An 18,960-nucleotide genomic window follows, 5' to 3' on the forward strand; every position below is an offset into this window, starting at 1 on the left:
AAATCTTTGAAAATAAATCCAAGATTACAAACTGAAGAAGATGCTGAGGGCAAGGGATCAAATCTCAAGGCCACCATTTCTATGTCCAGATATTAAGGTATCCATCTATCGTTACTATTATTACAGTCTTGTCAGAATTGAGCTTAAGGCAGTTCTGATTAACGTACAGCCTTCTATTACACACAGTGTTTAATTTGGTGGTGCCAAGCGTGGATCACCAACATTTATTTGTGGGGACCGACACTTATTTTTCTTCAACCGACTTTGACGAAGAGCAAGAGAGAGATAAACGTGGATGTTCTGTAGCGACGCACTTCTAAGTGAAACCTTGGGACACAGCACTTATTCTTTTACAAATGAAGCCCTGAATATACACAGAGTAAGCATGAAGGCTCCCAAAATAGGTGAACTCTTATGTCATGGATATGATGTAAAGTTATACCTCCTTAAAAAGAATTCAGTATTTTTTTTATGAAATTCCTAGCTGCATAGATTGTGTTAGAGCATACAAAGTCTACCTTTAATATTCAAACACACCTGTTAATAGCTGATAGTTATTTTATCCCACACCCCTAAATAATTTTGAAAATAATAGATCATGATAGATAAATCCCCCTACACCTCAGAGCAGCACCGTTGCTCCAACAGTTCAGGAAGGACCTCAAGACCTGGATGGTGAACCAATAGCAACAGGGAGCGTGATCCAGCAGCAGGACTTCACAGCGCCTCGAGACCCTCACGGGTGAAGCAGATGCACTATGCAAATCTTGATTGATTGATTGATTGATAGAGGGTTGTGTTTAAATGGTCTCAAATGCTAGGTGGTACAATCAAATTAATGTTTCTTTGTATATTAAGTTAGAACAGATGTTCTTAGCAAACCTAGATTTCTAAACATGGTGCTTGATAGCCCAGGTTGATTGTTTAGGTACGCTTTATGAAGCCATCTCCTCTCACCTACTTAGGCATGCTGGGTGCACGACACGGCTTGTTCGAACCATGTCATACCTCTCACATCAGCAGGGACACACTGTTGCAAAACCAGAACTTTCATCCTATTTACCCAAATATGAAGCTGCATCAACAAACCAAGAAACAGGCATGGGTATTTATTGCCGGAAATGTGCCTGGCCATGGGGATAGGCTAAAGCAAAATATGGCTATTCCAACCGGAGAGTGAATTTCTCATGGCCTGGAATCAGTTAAACTCCATAGATGGTTAATGTTTAAACTGTAGTCTGATGATACTTGTTGTCTCTACTATATAATAATGGGGTCGCATGTATAACTTCAAGAGGAAGGCAATTACTGAGCAGTCACAGATTGTTTTATGAAGTAAGATCCACCATTCTCTCCTGCTTAGAGGAAGCTCGACAAATACTGCGGATTGCTATGGTGTGCATTGAACCCATGGATTTATGGTGAAAGGTTGTCCTCCAATAGCATGCGTTGATTGTGGCCATAAGTATTGGAACCAGCGACTACGCTGAATCTCCGAAGGAATTCGGCGTTCAACATATGCCCGCTAAATGTAGACATGTCCATAACATCATGTTTGGGGCAGAGGGAATTCTCCTAAAAAGTGCGCTTGTGATGGGGTGTGTAGGGTAGATTAACCTCAAATTTAGTAGCATACTGCAGAATGGACTCCCCTAAAAAAAATAGCAGCTTCAGGACATGGTGCGATCTCCTCAAAATGGCAGCCTCTGATATGTTCAACAAGCTTATACAAGGTTTAGCGCCAAGAAACCGGTTGGTGTATGTGAACTCGCTAAATACTTTTGCCATAACAAGCTCCCCAGATTGGTAGCGTACTATTCAGGCGCGCAACACCCATTGGGCTCACCGGGCTTCAGCCCCCCCCCCGTCATGTGTGTCAGCCCGGCCGAGACAGCCTCGCGGGCTGGCGTCCGTCTAATTGCAGCCGCACCCGAGTACTTCACGGGTCTTTAAAAGACCATTTACTCGTTAATGAGGCTTTTGTTGTGTCTTCACCCCTTCTTACAGCCATTCAGCCTATGGCTGGAAGATTTAGCCCCCCCCGAAATATTTTTCAGCCCCCCCCGAAATTTGGCTCAGGTTGCCCGCCTGGTACTATTTGTTGCACATAGAGCGGAAATCGCATTGCAAATGAGTGTAAAGGGAGCCACTGGAAGGGAGGGGGAAGGGCTGTTGGAACGCACGTGACTGGGAGCATCATGCACCGCCCGACATTTTTAGCTGTGCCGTCGTTTGATGGATGCTGTTATCGTCTTCAATTATCTTCCTATAAGTGAAAAGCCAAATAAGGGTATCCGCGCTGTAAATGACTAATGTGCACTCTTATTAGGAATATTTAATGGCTGGAAACGCACTAAAGCACGGTGTGGTTGTGGTTATGTGTTAACTGTATTTATTTATTCATCATTTGTAACACGTCCATGCAGTCGAGGAATATCTCCTTCTGTGAGACAGGAACGGATGAATTGAATCGGGTTAAGCAACAGAGCAGAAAAGTGGCGGGGGAGGGGGCATGCAACAGATTCCTTGTTTTTATTAACCTGATAAATGAATCTGAATATGATTATGAAGCACCAGGAAAGAGTTCGTGCCTAAAATAATAAAGTGAGGTAGTGATAGGCAATGCCGGGGAATGAAACTCAAAATTATTCTTAATTTCATATCCATCTAAACTTTTTTTTTAAGTTCTGCTTTTGGCGAGGATGTTTGGCCCAGCAGGATACAATTTATGATGAACATTGATGAGGGGAAGAACATTCTGTGCGTTCATTTTGCTCTTAGCTTAAAGGGGTATGTATGTCACAGATGCACTGCAGATACAGCAGACGCCTGAGCTCAGACAGGAGGCATGGCTGTATGATTACACTAACTCTGCATATTCTGATCTCAAACCGCGCTGCTGATGATCATATAACAAAGAAATGTACCAATGGTCATGAGCAGTTATATTGTCATTCAACATCAAACCACTTAACACGATTGAGGCGATAGTGAACATCCAGCTCTTGTGCACAAGCTTGGTAAATCATTTCAGAGAAAGGCAGGGATGGACCCCTGCACCTGCACCACCGCTGTGTGTTTATGGAGGTAGAAACCTGTTGCCATGAGTTGTCATGCATGTTTACGTAATCCTACTTAGAGTGCACTGGCATGCATAAGAGAAAGTGTGGTTGCCACGTGCTGGCGAGATCTAGTGTCCATTTTGTCTTCATCCCTTATTTAAGCCCGGAACCACTTGCTCTGCTAGGCAATCGGTTGTGGTTTGAGCAGAAAGCTTAGCAGGCACCTCAATAACGGAAGGCATAACCCCAAAGAAATCTGACTCTCAGAAAATTTACTTGAATCTCATAAGCAGATCTCCAAATCGTTCTCAGATCTTCCACATTATTCCAAGCTATTTAGATTCAAAGCAGAATCTAAGGGAAGGAAAAGTCAAGAGATGCGTCGCATGAGTATATGCGTGAATGCACCAGTATTGATGCACTATAACAGCAAGAAATCATCCTTTTTGGATTTAATAGATAACACTCATAATAAAATTATACTCAGAATCCTTGAGTGTGGATTTAACAAAACAAAATTCACATGATCCAAGCTCCGAAGAAAAATGAAAAAAACTAGTTGTGAACAACAAGGCTGCACATTTGAACCCTGTGATACATGTTTCTTGGAACACTATGAAGCAACAGTGAATATTGCGACAAAGAGGCTCCCAAGAAGGAACATAGGAAACTATGCAGAAATAGCAAATTGATGTAAATGTTCCACATTGTAAGGGATCAAAAAAATGAGATGGTTACTGATGACAATTAAAAGTTTGTAATTATTTTATTGCAATGCCAATTAATCACGAAATCCCCATATGTGTATGTCTCTGGAGGTATGAAAGCATTCAAGTTGCAATCGCAAGATATTCATCACCTTTTGGCAGGTACTTCCTACTAGATCAAGAAATTTTAGGTAATAAAAGGAGTGCTTAAAATGTAATAGACTATGTACGCCATTTCTTTAAATATAGAAACACGTGCAGGTACACCTATTAGAGATCAGAAAGCAAGCAAGAAGAAAAAACTCAGGGTCAGATGTGAAGTGTACCAGCCTCAGATCGGTTTTGGTATCTTTCATCTCCCAGACCCCATCGCCCCCTGAGTGCCTCTTGAGACACTTGAATAGAGCAGTGGTTCCTAACACATTTGAGTGGCTAAGGGGGAGCAGCATCACTCCTACTGATATAGCATTAGATGGAATATTATTTTGAATTCTGACATCAATATAGATTGTAAAATTATTCTACATGGCATAGCACTATGTGCCCTCTGCGGTGCCATGCTAAGGCTCACATATTAACCTTAGCACGGCACTGCCATGGGCCAGCTGCTAAAGGACCATCCAACATGGATTCCTGTCAGAATCCGGAAGGTGGTCTCACTATGGGTTTGGGAGTGTGGCAGCGGGGCACTGCCATGATGGCCTGCAGCCACACCACCAAACTCATAATAAGGCCCTTAGTTTCAAAGGTAAAAATGTTCACTCAGTTTGAGGAATCTAGGCATTGATGTATCCTCAGATATCCTCCATCTCACATCCACAAACTAGAAGGAGTTGGATTAATCCCTGTGAACGCGCTACACGGGCATGAAAGACATATCTTCCTGAGCCTCATGTTGCTCTCATGGTCAGCCACAGACGTGCAGGTAAGAGCGTTGGGGCAGTGGGCCGGGTGAGGGGGCATTTTGACAGATGATGACAAGGAAAGACATTTTTTATTAATTTTCCCTTGTCATCGTCTGTCAAAATTCCCCCCCACCTGGCCCCATGGCCCCACCGCTCCGCCGCTCTTACCTGCACAGGCCGCGGCTGCTCATGGTGTTAGTAAAGGTTCACTAGGCATGCATTTGGTAATGCTCAGAATGTCGACAGAGGCAAATACTTGATGGGCAGTTAAAAGTAGTCAAACCTTTTTTCATTTGGGAAGGTTGTTGAGGCACCAACCATCACCATGCCTCAAAATATGTGTGTATAGAGGTTTGCTTGTGGTACTTTTGTATGCAAGTTGGTTGAGGAGTAGGTGAGAGGTGGTTTTATTGGGGATTCTGTCCTGTGATTGAATGTGATGGGCTGTTGAATTGTGGTGTTACGCTGATATGAGTGCACTGATGTGTTGGATTGGTTATGATGGTGGCTTTGCCCCCACATCACAGCTATGCCTCATTGGATCTCCTGTTTTCATGGGAGACCCCTGTCTCTCCTGCTGCCCTGGAACCCCTGTTTGTGCCTCGTGTAGTCACTATGTATGTCTCCTCCTCCTCCAAGTCTGTGCACCTCAACTGCTCTGCAGACTCTGTGTGCCCATATGATCTCTGCTGTTCCTTTATGTGATTCCCAACGCCCTCTACATACCGTGGCCGCTGACACCCCTCTAAGTGCCCCCACCTGTAGTCTCTTTGTGCCACCAATGTGTCACCTCAGAAGCAGCTCTGTGTGGTTCTCCATCCCCTGCGTCATGTGTATGTGTCTTTCACCTCTCCTACATCTACACTTGGTGTCCCTCGCCCACCGTAGCTCCTGTGTTCCCTCGTACTTCCTGAAGCCCATGTGCCATACTATCATTTCCATCCAGCTTCTGTTTTTCCACTACTGTCCCCCTGCAGCCACTCTGCATGTCCCCTGCACACCCTGCATCCACTTCTTATGTTACACACACCTTTGCAGACCCTATTGGTGCCTCTGTACTTCTACAACATCTGTTTGCCATCCTGCCCCAGTGTGCTAACCCTCTGTATTCCCCTCACTGAAGGGTCTGTGATTAGTCCCCTGGTTTTAGTCAGGACAGGCCACAAGGGGAAACATGCATTTGCAATGCAATAGATCTTGCATTTGCGAGAGTTTGAGCTATTGGCATTGTAAATGACAATGCCTTTTATTTCTGTGATTTGAAAACCTGCAAGCGGTGTGCAAACAAGCACTTTGTACTTATAATCATTGCTTACAAGAAGCAAGGCTGGCAGTAAAAGAGGTGCAGCTACTGCCAGCATTGCTTCTAATAAGCAAGGACCATAAGTAAACCTGCGTGTTTATGCACCGCTTGCAGGTTTTCAAAACACATAAAAGGCAGTGTTATTTACAATGCCAATAGCTCAAACTCACACAAATGCGAGACCTATTGCATTGCTAATGGTTGTTTGATTAAATCCCCACACTAAGAAAGGCCATACAAGAGCTTCGCTCCTTGTACTCTACGTGATCTGCTCCTATGCACTGTCTTCTGAACAATGGTTTGTAGATGGTTTGCACATTTGTTGACCAGAGATCTATGAATCGATGGAACATATGAAGAGGCCAGCATTTCCATGTACCATATGGTAGAGTGCTGGAATGCTGTGTGTTCATAAAGGAATTTTAAAGCATTATTTCCAGTTCATAAACACACTTGCTGACTAATTGTGTGTATGTTGCAAAGTGACAATGAGTTTTCTCATGTGTGGCCCATATTGCAATGATAAAGAGACATCTGGAATTAATTTCCTAGTTAGGTAGTAGTGTTCCCCAAGATGGGAAAAAAAACGCACATCAATTAAGCAAGATTATCATAAGCAGTAAAACAGTATATATGATGGCGTCAACAATATAGTACAGTGAATCGGGGTGCTAGTAAGACTGTAAGCACTCACTACCTGAAAGTGCAGTTGGTTAGTTGACAAACGACCAGCCAGTACATATATTAGGAAAAGACCAGCTATCAAGCACACCCTTATTCCGAAATGTATATAACAGTCCATCTGAATGTGCACATCATATGGAAGAGTGTCTCTGGGAAGTTCATAATATCCAATCGAATTCACTGGACAGGATACAGTAATCCTCTGTTATATTTAAATTATTCCTTTTTATTCATTGAAGATAATATCCAAGAGATGTGATACAGTCGTCCAGTAATGAATACAGCTCCAGAAATTGTGGTACAAGCGTCCAATATCAGATGCAGCCAACACGTGTTTCGTCTGTACTTAATTGGTACAATGACTTTTTCAAGGCTCAGAATCCGTTCATTGGGTCCACCATTCCAATACATCAATATAGGTGGGATGTCTAATCACATATGTGTCTCCGTGATAATCGCACAGAAACAATAAGCAAGAACTCAAACTAATTATTGAGGCGATATAGAAGTATACAGTGTCCAATCCAAACTGACGAGCACACCAAAATATATAGTGTGAAGCGTGAAAAGACCGGATAAGGTAGTCCGACAACAAGAACCCAGCGTCTGGTAACGCGAAGACAGAGTCACACGCACAGTGTATATTTTGGTGTGCTCGTCAGTTTGGATTGGACACTGTATACTTCTATATCGCCTCAATAATTAGTTTGAGTTCTTGCTTATTGTTTCTGTGCGATTATCACGGAGACACGTATGTGATTAGACATCCCACCTATATTGAATGGTGGACCCAATGAACGGATTCTGAGCCTTGAAAAAGTAATTGTACCAATTAAGTACAGACGAAACACGTGTTGGCTGCATCTGATATTGGACGCTTGTACCACAATTTCTGGAGCTGTAATTATTACTGGACGACTGTATCACATCTCTTGGATATTATCTTCAATGAATAAAAAGGAATAATTTAAATATAACAGAGGATTACTGTATCCTGTCCAGTGAATTCGATTGGATATTATGAACTTCCCAGAGACACTCTTCCATATGATGTGCACATTCAGATGGACTGTTATATACATTTCGGAATAAGGGTGTGCTTGATAGCTGGTCTTTTCCTAATATATGGAATTAATTTCCTGCTTGGATATGTTTTAGGACTTTGAGTATTATTGACAGTTGGAAATCGGTTCATTTTACCATTGCATGTGTCGGGGGTGAGGTAGAAGGGAAGACATTTTCCATGTTGCTCAGATTGCTTGCTGGATGTGAGGCTGTCCATAAGGCTGGAGGCTGTGAAATTGGAATATCTGTGTCATAGCAGAAATTATTTTTTGGTGTCATTGAGATATAGAAAGCTCCCTCTAACCTTTGAATTACGTAACAGACTATATGAGGTAATGTCCTATCTATATTCTGTTACTGGTTATAGAATTGCTTTCCAAGCAGATTCACATGTTTTGACAGACCTCCCGATCTTCCCACGCTGCCCTGTAGCCGTACAGCCACTTGATGATGTGCGTGGTCCGCTCAATGACCGTGGGCCTGCTGAGAGGCTGCCCATGAAACTCATCCTCTTGTAGCCCCTGCTCGCCACTGTGCCTGCTGAAGCTGCTTTCTGATGTAGCCATGCTGATGCTGTGCATCCTGGCGGCGGGCAACTCTGATGAGAAGCGCTCCCGGCGTAGAGCCTCGATGACCTCTGGCTCTAGGCTGCATTCGCAGAAGAAGGTGTCGAACTCTGAGAAGGACTTGGATTAGTCCTTCAGTGAAACTGAATGCACACAAGGCACGCTGAAAATTAAAATAACACAAGTAATGGTCAAGGCAGGAAGCATCAATTAAAATAAAAGAGTTCTCCCCCACAACGTATGAAGAGGGACATTGTAAGGAAACTGTAATTGGCTGGTGCGCCTAAGCCTCGCAGGGAAGTGATGTACCGGCAGCTGCAACGAGTTAGGCGGCAACAAGGAAAAGCAATCGGTGAGTGAGCCAATTATAAGTAGTAGGCGGGACAAAAGCGGCAGTATTGATTACAACCGGTCTTGCAGATAGCGCATGCACGATGATGCTTGACCTAAAAATGGCTTTTCCGCGTTTATCTCTCTGCAGATCAACAAACAGGGCTCAAGAGAACCCCACAGAGAGGCGGAGGAGGGGCAGGTGTAGTTTAAATGACTCTATTTTGCCCATAGACTTTCTGTAGTTGCAAAAAGTCAGAGAAAGCCAATCGTCTGCAAGTCTGTGCATCTACCTCATCGCTGTGCTCAGAATCTCTGCATTATTTTTGTGTCGCGTGTATCACGAGAGAACGCATTAGAGTAAAACTACACCTGAAGCCTGGTTACTAAGCGCTTGAAAAATCTGTCTCTGAAAATGAGACAAACTGAGTCTATCCATCCTTTCATCGTACCTTGAAGCTATTTCTCATCCTCTGTTGAAATACTTTATTCTTCTAGCCTCCGGAATGCACTGCCTTTCAAGAGGAGACTGCTGAAAATGTGTCTGGCCTTGTCGCGTTTGAACTTCATTCGTTTTTTTTTTAACTTAGTAGTTTTCTAAGTGTTTTTGGGAACAGGTGCTTCAGTATCAAGAAGTGTTTGAGTGCTTTACACATAAATAAAGAAATTCATAGATAACATTAACAGTAATAATAATAAGAATAATAATAATGACAAAAATAACAATATTGATAACCGTAATAACAATTATATTTATTATTATTACTATTACTGGAATAATAATAATAATTGCTTATATTGCAATACGACTATTATTATTATCATTTTTATTATTATTATTATCAATGTTATTATTGTGATGATTACTAATATTATTATTAGATTCCCCTTAGGGCCATCGATCAGTTCCCTACTCTTATATTAAAGTAGAAGTTGATTTCAAGTCAAGCTCAGTAACATCGCAGAGTATTTACAAACAGCCCATAGTGATCCTCCAGCCTTAAATTCTTCCCACAAATAATAGCTTATTGGATTTTCCAACAAAATATTCTCAGGTATAAAAGACTTACACACCCCTACATGCACGCACACACAGATGCATGTATAAATGCATGCATGCACACACAGACACACAGGCCGGCACACACCCCCACACACACACATTTAGTCAATGGTCCCCACAAACCCATCTAAGCACCTTCTGATATCCTTAAGTGCATATATTTATTAACAGTTTTTGGAAAGCACATGATTACCAGTTACGATGTCCTGATACGGATGCAAAGAGTGAATAAAGACTTCACAAATATAAAGGGTTATCAGTAAGAGGTAAGTGGGAAGAGTAAACGATCTGCCACCATATTGGGACTTGCAGGCAGCAGGTTTCTTTACAGATGTGGAAGATCAAAGTGACCGAGAAGGTTGGTATCTTGTAAAAAGCCTCTTGATAAAGGTAGGGTTCTGGCCATGTAAGCCTTAAGATAGATTCAGAGACCATTAGATATGGACCTTGGATAATGGTAGTCAAAGAGTTGGATATGTTGGTTGTGCCAGATGTAGGCTTTGGACTTTCAGGCAAAAGATAGGCCAATACATTCCGAATCAGCCATAACCGCTGAAACTGGCACTTGGGTAGACAAAGAGACAGAGCATTGCCATAGTCGTGGTTGTGCTCTCAATTTGGCTAGGGGTCACCGGAAATCTTTGAAAATAAATCCAAGATTACAAACTGAAGAAGATGCTGAGGGCAAGGGATCAAATCTCAAGGCCACCATTTCTATGTCCAGATATTAAGGTATCCATCTATCGTTACTATTATTACAGTCTTGTCAGAATTGAGCTTAAGGCAGTTCTGATTAACGTACAGCCTTCTATTACACACAGTGTTTAATTTGGTGGTGCCAAGCGTGGATCACCAACATTTATTTGTGGGGACCGACACTTATTTTTCTTCAACCGACTTTGACGAAGAGCAAGAGAGAGATAAACGTGGATGTTCTGTAGCGACGCACTTCTAAGTGAAACCTTGGGACACAGCACTTATTCTTTTACAAATGAAGCCCTGAATATACACAGAGTAAGCATGAAGGCTCCCAAAATAGGTGAACTCTTATGTCATGGATATGATGTAAAGTTATACCTCCTTAAAAAGAATTCAGTATTTTTTTTATGAAATTCCTAGCTGCATAGATTGTGTTAGAGCATACAAAGTCTACCTTTAATATTCAAACACACCTGTTAATAGCTGATAGTTATTTTATCCCACACCCCTAAATAATTTTGAAAATAATAGATCATGATAGATAAATCCCCCTACACCTCAGAGCAGCACCGTTGCTCCAACAGTTCAGGAAGGACCTCAAGACCTGGATGGTGAACCAATAGCAACAGGGAGCGTGATCCAGCAGCAGGACTTCACAGCGCCTCGAGACCCTCACGGGTGAAGCAGATGCACTATGCAAATCTTGATTGATTGATTGATTGATAGAGGGTTGTGTTTAAATGGTCTCAAATGCTAGGTGGTACAATCAAATTAATGTTTCTTTGTATATTAAGTTAGAACAGATGTTCTTAGCAAACCTAGATTTCTAAACATGGTGCTTGATAGCCCAGGTTGATTGTTTAGGTACGCTTTATGAAGCCATCTCCTCTCACCTACTTAGGCATGCTGGGTGCACGACACGGCTTGTTCGAACCATGTCATACCTCTCACATCAGCAGGGACACACTGTTGCAAAACCAGAACTTTCATCCTATTTACCCAAATATGAAGCTGCATCAACAAACCAAGAAACAGGCATGGGTATTTATTGCCGGAAATGTGCCTGGCCATGGGGATAGGCTAAAGCAAAATATGGCTATTCCAACCGGAGAGTGAATTTCTCATGGCCTGGAATCAGTTAAACTCCATAGATGGTTAATGTTTAAACTGTAGTCTGATGATACTTGTTGTCTCTACTATATAATAATGGGGTCGCATGTATAACTTCAAGAGGAAGGCAATTACTGAGCAGTCACAGATTGTTTTATGAAGTAAGATCCACCATTCTCTCCTGCTTAGAGGAAGCTCGACAAATACTGCGGATTGCTATGGTGTGCATTGAACCCATGGATTTATGGTGAAAGGTTGTCCTCCAATAGCATGCGTTGATTGTGGCCATAAGTATTGGAACCAGCGACTACGCTGAATCTCCGAAGGAATTCGGCGTTCAACATATGCCCGCTAAATGTAGACATGTCCATAACATCATGTTTGGGGCAGAGGGAATTCTCCTAAAAAGTGCGCTTGTGATGGGGTGTGTAGGGTAGATTAACCTCAAATTTAGTAGCATACTGCAGAATGGACTCCCCTAAAAAAAATAGCAGCTTCAGGACATGGTGCGATCTCCTCAAAATGGCAGCCTCTGATATGTTCAACAAGCTTATACAAGGTTTAGCGCCAAGAAACCGGTTGGTGTATGTGAACTCGCTAAATACTTTTGCCATAACAAGCTCCCCAGATTGGTAGCGTACTATTCAGGCGCGCAACACCCATTGGGCTCACCGGGCTTCAGCCCCCCCCCCGTCATGTGTGTCAGCCCGGCCGAGACAGCCTCGCGGGCTGGCGTCCGTCTAATTGCAGCCGCACCCGAGTACTTCACGGGTCTTTAAAAGACCATTTACTCGTTAATGAGGCTTTTGTTGTGTCTTCACCCCTTCTTACAGCCATTCAGCCTATGGCTGGAAGATTTAGCCCCCCCCGAAATATTTTTCAGCCCCCCCCGAAATTTGGCTCAGGTTGCCCGCCTGGTACTATTTGTTGCACATAGAGCGGAAATCGCATTGCAAATGAGTGTAAAGGGAGCCACTGGAAGGGAGGGGGAAGGGCTGTTGGAACGCACGTGACTGGGAGCATCATGCACCGCCCGACATTTTTAGCTGTGCCGTCGTTTGATGGATGCTGTTATCGTCTTCAATTATCTTCCTATAAGTGAAAAGCCAAATAAGGGTATCCGCGCTGTAAATGACTAATGTGCACTCTTATTAGGAATATTTAATGGCTGGAAACGCACTAAAGCACGGTGTGGTTGTGGTTATGTGTTAACTGTATTTATTTATTCATCATTTGTAACACGTCCATGCAGTCGAGGAATATCTCCTTCTGTGAGACAGGAACGGATGAATTGAATCGGGTTAAGCAACAGAGCAGAAAAGTGGCGGGGGAGGGGGCATGCAACAGATTCCTTGTTTTTATTAACCTGATAAATGAATCTGAATATGATTATGAAGCACCAGGAAAGAGTTCGTGCCTAAAATAATAAAGTGAGGTAGTGATAGGCAATGCCGGGGAATGAAACTCAAAATTATTCTTAATTTCATATCCATCTAAACTTTTTTTTTAAGTTCTGCTTTTGGCGAGGATGTTTGGCCCAGCAGGATACAATTTATGATGAACATTGATGAGGGGAAGAACATTCTGTGCGTTCATTTTGCTCTTAGCTTAAAGGGGTATGTATGTCACAGATGCACTGCAGATACAGCAGACGCCTGAGCTCAGACAGGAGGCATGGCTGTATGATTACACTAACTCTGCATATTCTGATCTCAAACCGCGCTGCTGATGATCATATAACAAAGAAATGTACCAATGGTCATGAGCAGTTATATTGTCATTCAACATCAAACCACTTAACACGATTGAGGCGATAGTGAACATCCAGCTCTTGTGCACAAGCTTGGTAAATCATTTCAGAGAAAGGCAGGGATGGACCCCTGCACCTGCACCACCGCTGTGTGTTTATGGAGGTAGAAACCTGTTGCCATGAGTTGTCATGCATGTTTACGTAATCCTACTTAGAGTGCACTGGCATGCATAAGAGAAAGTGTGGTTGCCACGTGCTGGCGAGATCTAGTGTCCATTTTGTCTTCATCCCTTATTTAAGCCCGGAACCACTTGCTCTGCTAGGCAATCGGTTGTGGTTTGAGCAGAAAGCTTAGCAGGCACCTCAATAACGGAAGGCCTAACCCCAAAGAAATCTGACTCTCAGAAAATTTACTTGAATCTCATAAGCAGATCTCCAAATCGTTCTCAGATCTTCCACATTATTCCAAGCTATTTAGATTCAAAGCAGAATCTAAGGGAAGGAAAAGTCAAGAGATGCGTCGCATGAGTATATGCGTGAATGCACCAGTATTGATGCACTATAACAGCAAGAAATCATCCTTTTTGGATTTAATAGATAACACTCATAATAAAATTATACTCAGAATCCTTGAGTGTGGATTTAACAAAACAAAATTCACATGATCCAAGCTCCGAAGAAAAATGAAAAAAACTAGTTGTGAACAACAAGGCTGCACATTTGAACCCTGTGATACATGTTTCTTGGAACACTATGAAGCAACAGTGAACATTGCGACAAAGAGGCTCCCAAGAAGGAACATAGGAAACTATGCAGAAATAGCAAATTGATGTAAATGTTCCACATTGTAAGGGATCAAAAAAATGAGATGGTTACTGATGACAATTAAAAGTTTGTAATTATTTTATTGCAATGCCAATTAATCACGAAATCCCTATATGTGTATGTCTTTGGAGGTATGAAAGCATTCAAGTTGCAATCGCAAGATATTCATCACCTTTTGGCAGGTACTTCCTACTAGATCAAGACATTTTAGGTAATAAAAGGAGTGCTTAAAATGTAATAGACTATGTACGCCATTTCTTTAAATATAGAAACACGTGCAGGTACACCTATTAGAGATCAGAAAGCAAGCAAGAAAAAAAAACTCAGGGTCAGATGTGAAGTGTACCAGCCTCAGATCGGTTTTGGTATCTTTCATCTCCCAGTCCGCCATCGCCCCCTGAGTGCCTCTTGAGACACTTGAATAGAGCAGTGGGTCCTAACACATTTGAGTGGCTAAGGGGGAGCAGCATCACTCCTACTGATTTAGCATTGGATGGAATATTATTTTGAATTCTGACATCAATATAGATTGTAAAATTATTCTACATGGCATAGCACTATGTGCCCTCTGGCAACAAGAAATGTTATGTTATGTTAATAAGCTTTTAAAGCGCACTTCACCCAAAGGTGTCCTGGCGCTGAGCCATGCCTAACTGGTTACCAAAAAACGAAATGGCTATTCGGAAAACAGCCAGGTTTTCAGCCCCTTCCTATAGGAGAGGAGCTCGGTATCATTCCTGAAATGTAATGGTAAGTTGTTCCAGGCTTTAGCAGCACAGGCGATGAAACTTCTGCCACCCCAATAGGCTTTTTTAACTCGGGGGACGGCCACTTGCTTTGCCTCCGCGGATCGCAATGTTCTCCCGGGGACATACCATTGAAGGCGTTCCCTCAGATATTCAGGGCCCCTGCCTGTCAAAGACTTAAAAACCGTGTAAAGTACTTTGAAATGTGCACGCAGTTTCACTGGGAGCCAGTGGAGCTGCCTAAGTTCCTTCCTAACAGAGACGAACCTAGGTGTGCCGGATAACAACCTGGCTGCCACATTTTGCACCAGCTGGAGTCTGTTTAGATGTTTCCTGGGAATGTTCAAATACAGACTATTACAATAGTCCAGCCGAGACAAAATGAGTGCTGTGACTGCCGTCCTAAAACTATCCTCAGGTAGAAAGAATTTTATTTTCCTCAAAACTCTAAGGAGATAAAACTTGTTGAAACGACTCCGCTAACCTGTTCCCCGAATGTAAGTTTATTATCCATAATCACCCCAAAGTTCTTGGCTTTCCTAGTAGGGGCCGGGGGCATTCCCATTTCTTCAGGCCACCAATCAGGGGTCCAGATGCTAGGGTTGTTTCCGAAAATGATGATCTCCGTCTTGCCTGCGTTTTGTTTTAGGGGATGTATGACGTTACAACGCACACTATTACAACGCATGCACTTACAACGCATTTTTTACAACGCATAATCCATTACAACGCATGACATTACAATGCATGACACTACAACGCATTTTTAAAAAATACCTTTACAACGCACTACCATTACAACGCATACTACCTTTACAACGCCTACCATTACAACGCATAATATTAAATTACATTTAAGGTAAGTATTAGATAGTATAGGGGTAAAAATTACTATTCTAACTCCAGGGGGTGCAACAGTAGGGTAAGTGTTGGATAGTGTAGGGGTAAAAATTACTATTCTAACTCCAGGGGGTGCAACAGTAGGGTAAGTGTTGGATAGTGTAGGGGTAAAAATTACTATTCTAACTCCAGGGGGTGCAACAGTAGGGTAAGTGTTGGATAGTGTAGGGGTAAAAATTACTATTCTAACTCCAGGGGGTGCAACAGTAGGGAAAGTGTTGGATAGTATAGGGGTAAAAATTACTATTCTAACTCCAGGGGGTGCATCAGTAGGGTAAGTGTTGGATAGTATAGGGGTAAAAATTACTATTCTAACTCCAGGGGGTGCATCAGTAGGGAAAGTGTTGGATAGTATAGGGGTAAAAATTACTATTCTAACTCCAGGGGGGCATCAGTAGGGTAAGTGTTGGATAGTATAGGGGTAAAAATTACTATTCTAACTCCAGGGGGTGCATCAGTAGGGTAAGTGTTGGATAGTATAGGGGTAAAAATTACTATTCTAACTCCAGGGGGTGCATCAGTAGGGTAAGTGTTGGATAGTATAGGGGTAAAAATTACTATTCTAACTCCAGGGGGTGCATCAGTAGGGTAAGTGTTGGATAGTATAGGGGTAAAAATTACTATTCTAACTCCAGGGGGTGCATCAGTAGGGTAAGTGTTGGATAGTATAGGGGTAAAAATTACTATTCTAACTCCAGGGGGTGCATCAGTAGGGTAAGTGTTGGATAGTATAGTGTAATATTATGCGTTGTAATGGTATGCGTTGTAATGGTAGTATGCGTTGTAATGGAATGCGTTGTAAAGGTAGTTTTTAAAAATGCGTTGTAGTGTCATGCGTTGTAATATCATGCGTTGTAATGGATTATGCGTTGTAAAAAATGCGTTGTAATGGTAGTGCGTTGTAAAAGTTGCGTTGTAAAGGTTGTTCCCCTGTTTTAGGCAATTTGAGGACATCCAGCCGGCAATAGCTTTCATGCATTCACAGCATTTTAGGCCAGTTTCCAGTTCCTTGCCTCGCAGTAGGGAAAACACAATTTTTATGTCGTCCACATAAGATGTTAACTGGAGCCCAAAAGATCTTATCAGTGCTGCCAGCGGGCCCGCATAGTTATTAAAAAGCGTGGGACTGAGGGAAGAGCCCAGAAGGACCCCGCAAGGAATGGAGAACGGCTTTGACCTATTCCTACCTAAGTCCACCATCAGAATTCTGTCAGCCAGGAATGATTTCAAAAGGTTCCAGCCTTTGTCCTGAACCCCTGCAGCCGATAACCGATCCATCAGAACTTCATGATGGACCGTATCGAAGGCTGCAGACAAATCCAGCATAATCCGAATTGCTGCACCACTTTGTTCCATTGCCTCTCGGACCTCCTCCATAGCTTTGATCAAGGCAAGCTCTGTGCTGTGTTCAGCATGAAAGCCGAATTGCGTAGGATCTAGCACATTATTGATCTGAATAAATGTGCTAAGTTGTACGTTCATAGCTCTCTCGATCATTTTAGCCGGTAATGGGAGGCGCAAGATAGGTCTATAGTTGTTAGGATCCAGAGGGTCCAATTTTGATTTTTTTTATAAGCGCAAGTATTGAGGCTGATTTCCAGGACTTGGGAAACTGGCCAGAATTAAGGATTCATAAATACCATCAGAAGTAAGGCACCGAGTAACTAAGCACATGTCAGCGTTTATTATACAATGGAAAGCAATAACGATGTCACTTAAAGCTTATTTGGTAATTTTCTGAAAATATACAAATTGTATGAAAGAAGCTTTTTTGTCCCCAAACATTGTATTGTAAATTAGTAAACCACACCTAGCCCACAAATACAAGTTTGCCATTTTCATCAAATAATTGTATGTTCCATAGGGAAAGGTGCAAACCAATCATGTGAGCAAGTATTTTTCTTGCCTACATTTCCTTGCAAACTGCTGCAGTGTTCATGTAGGGCATACTAATCAGTGTAGATGGTCAAACTCCAATGATAAAGAATGGTCATAAAACAAATCCCTTGCATTTTGCTGAATGTGTACTGTACAAACCATTGTCGGGGTCGCAGAGTATGCAGGAGTTGCTGGGGCACCAATGAGGTGTTTGCGGCCTTTTTTCACTGATATCCTGCCTGTTCCACTCGAGTTACTGAAAACAGAACACTAAGTATACAATTTTAGAACTTAACTTTAATGGTAGTGAGGTGAGCAGTCCAAGGTTTTTCAAGGAGGTGGTGTGGTGGTAGAAACTCAGAACTCACCCATCCACACATCAGAGCTCAATAATGAATGTTTAGCTCAGCACTTTAGCTTAAGGAAAAAGGAAAATTACTTTATTATACCACCTACACAATACAACACAAATTATGCAAAGAAAGGCAGGGTTCTTCTGAGGTGCTTTACGTGCGGTAATAGAGATCTATGTAGTAAAATGACAGGGGCAGGCTCACAGTGAGCTGTGCAGCGAGGTCACTGTGTCTATGGCTACAAGTCTTTCTGTTTATGATGCCCTGTTTTAGCCATTAGAAATTAGGCCTATGCATCTCTGGGGCAGTTTGTCACCTAACGGTTGCCTTTTGCGATGCAGTTGGACCCTGGCTTGAGGTTCTTACTGTATGTGTTGCCTGCACGTGACTGTGCATTCTCTCTCAGCTGGTGGAGCTGCAGATGCCAAAGGCATGGTGCCACATGGCTGCAATCTGCAGTGCCTCCATTCAGGCCCAAACATGAACCCAAAAAACTATGAGATCCCTCCCACAGGTGAGTCTGTCAGGGGTCTGGTTGGGTCAAAGTTCATGGTTGTGCCAGCACTTCTTGCAGTTCTCTGCGGCACAGCAAAGCGCCAACACGAGGTGAACACATTTCTCTTCGTCAATGCAGCATGTCATTTTCACCGGAATGAGAAGTGAGGCCAACACCAGCAATCAGATTGGCTCTTGAAATGTCTCCTGATGTGGCTGACCATGGACAGTCTTTCACACACTGGATATTTCCTACAGTGCTCAAGACCTGACGGGGATCCCAGCTCACTGACTCGCATCAGAAGCTCATGCTCGGTTATGAACATGGGCAGTATTCATGTTGGAAATCTTTGGTGCAGAGTACCGGGTTCAAACAAAGAGATGCGTGGACCACGTAGGTCAGTTCCTGTGACATCCCTCCAACCAATCCGCTCTTATGAGTGGTTCTCTCTTCCAGGTCACTGCTGCTGGGCTTCTCCTCTAGACAAACTTGCTCCTTCAGGGGTGGTTTCCACTAAG

Source organism: Triturus cristatus, chromosome 8 (genome assembly GCF_964204655.1).
Source record: "Triturus cristatus chromosome 8, aTriCri1.1, whole genome shotgun sequence".
NCBI lineage: Eukaryota > Metazoa > Chordata > Amphibia > Caudata > Salamandridae > Triturus > Triturus cristatus.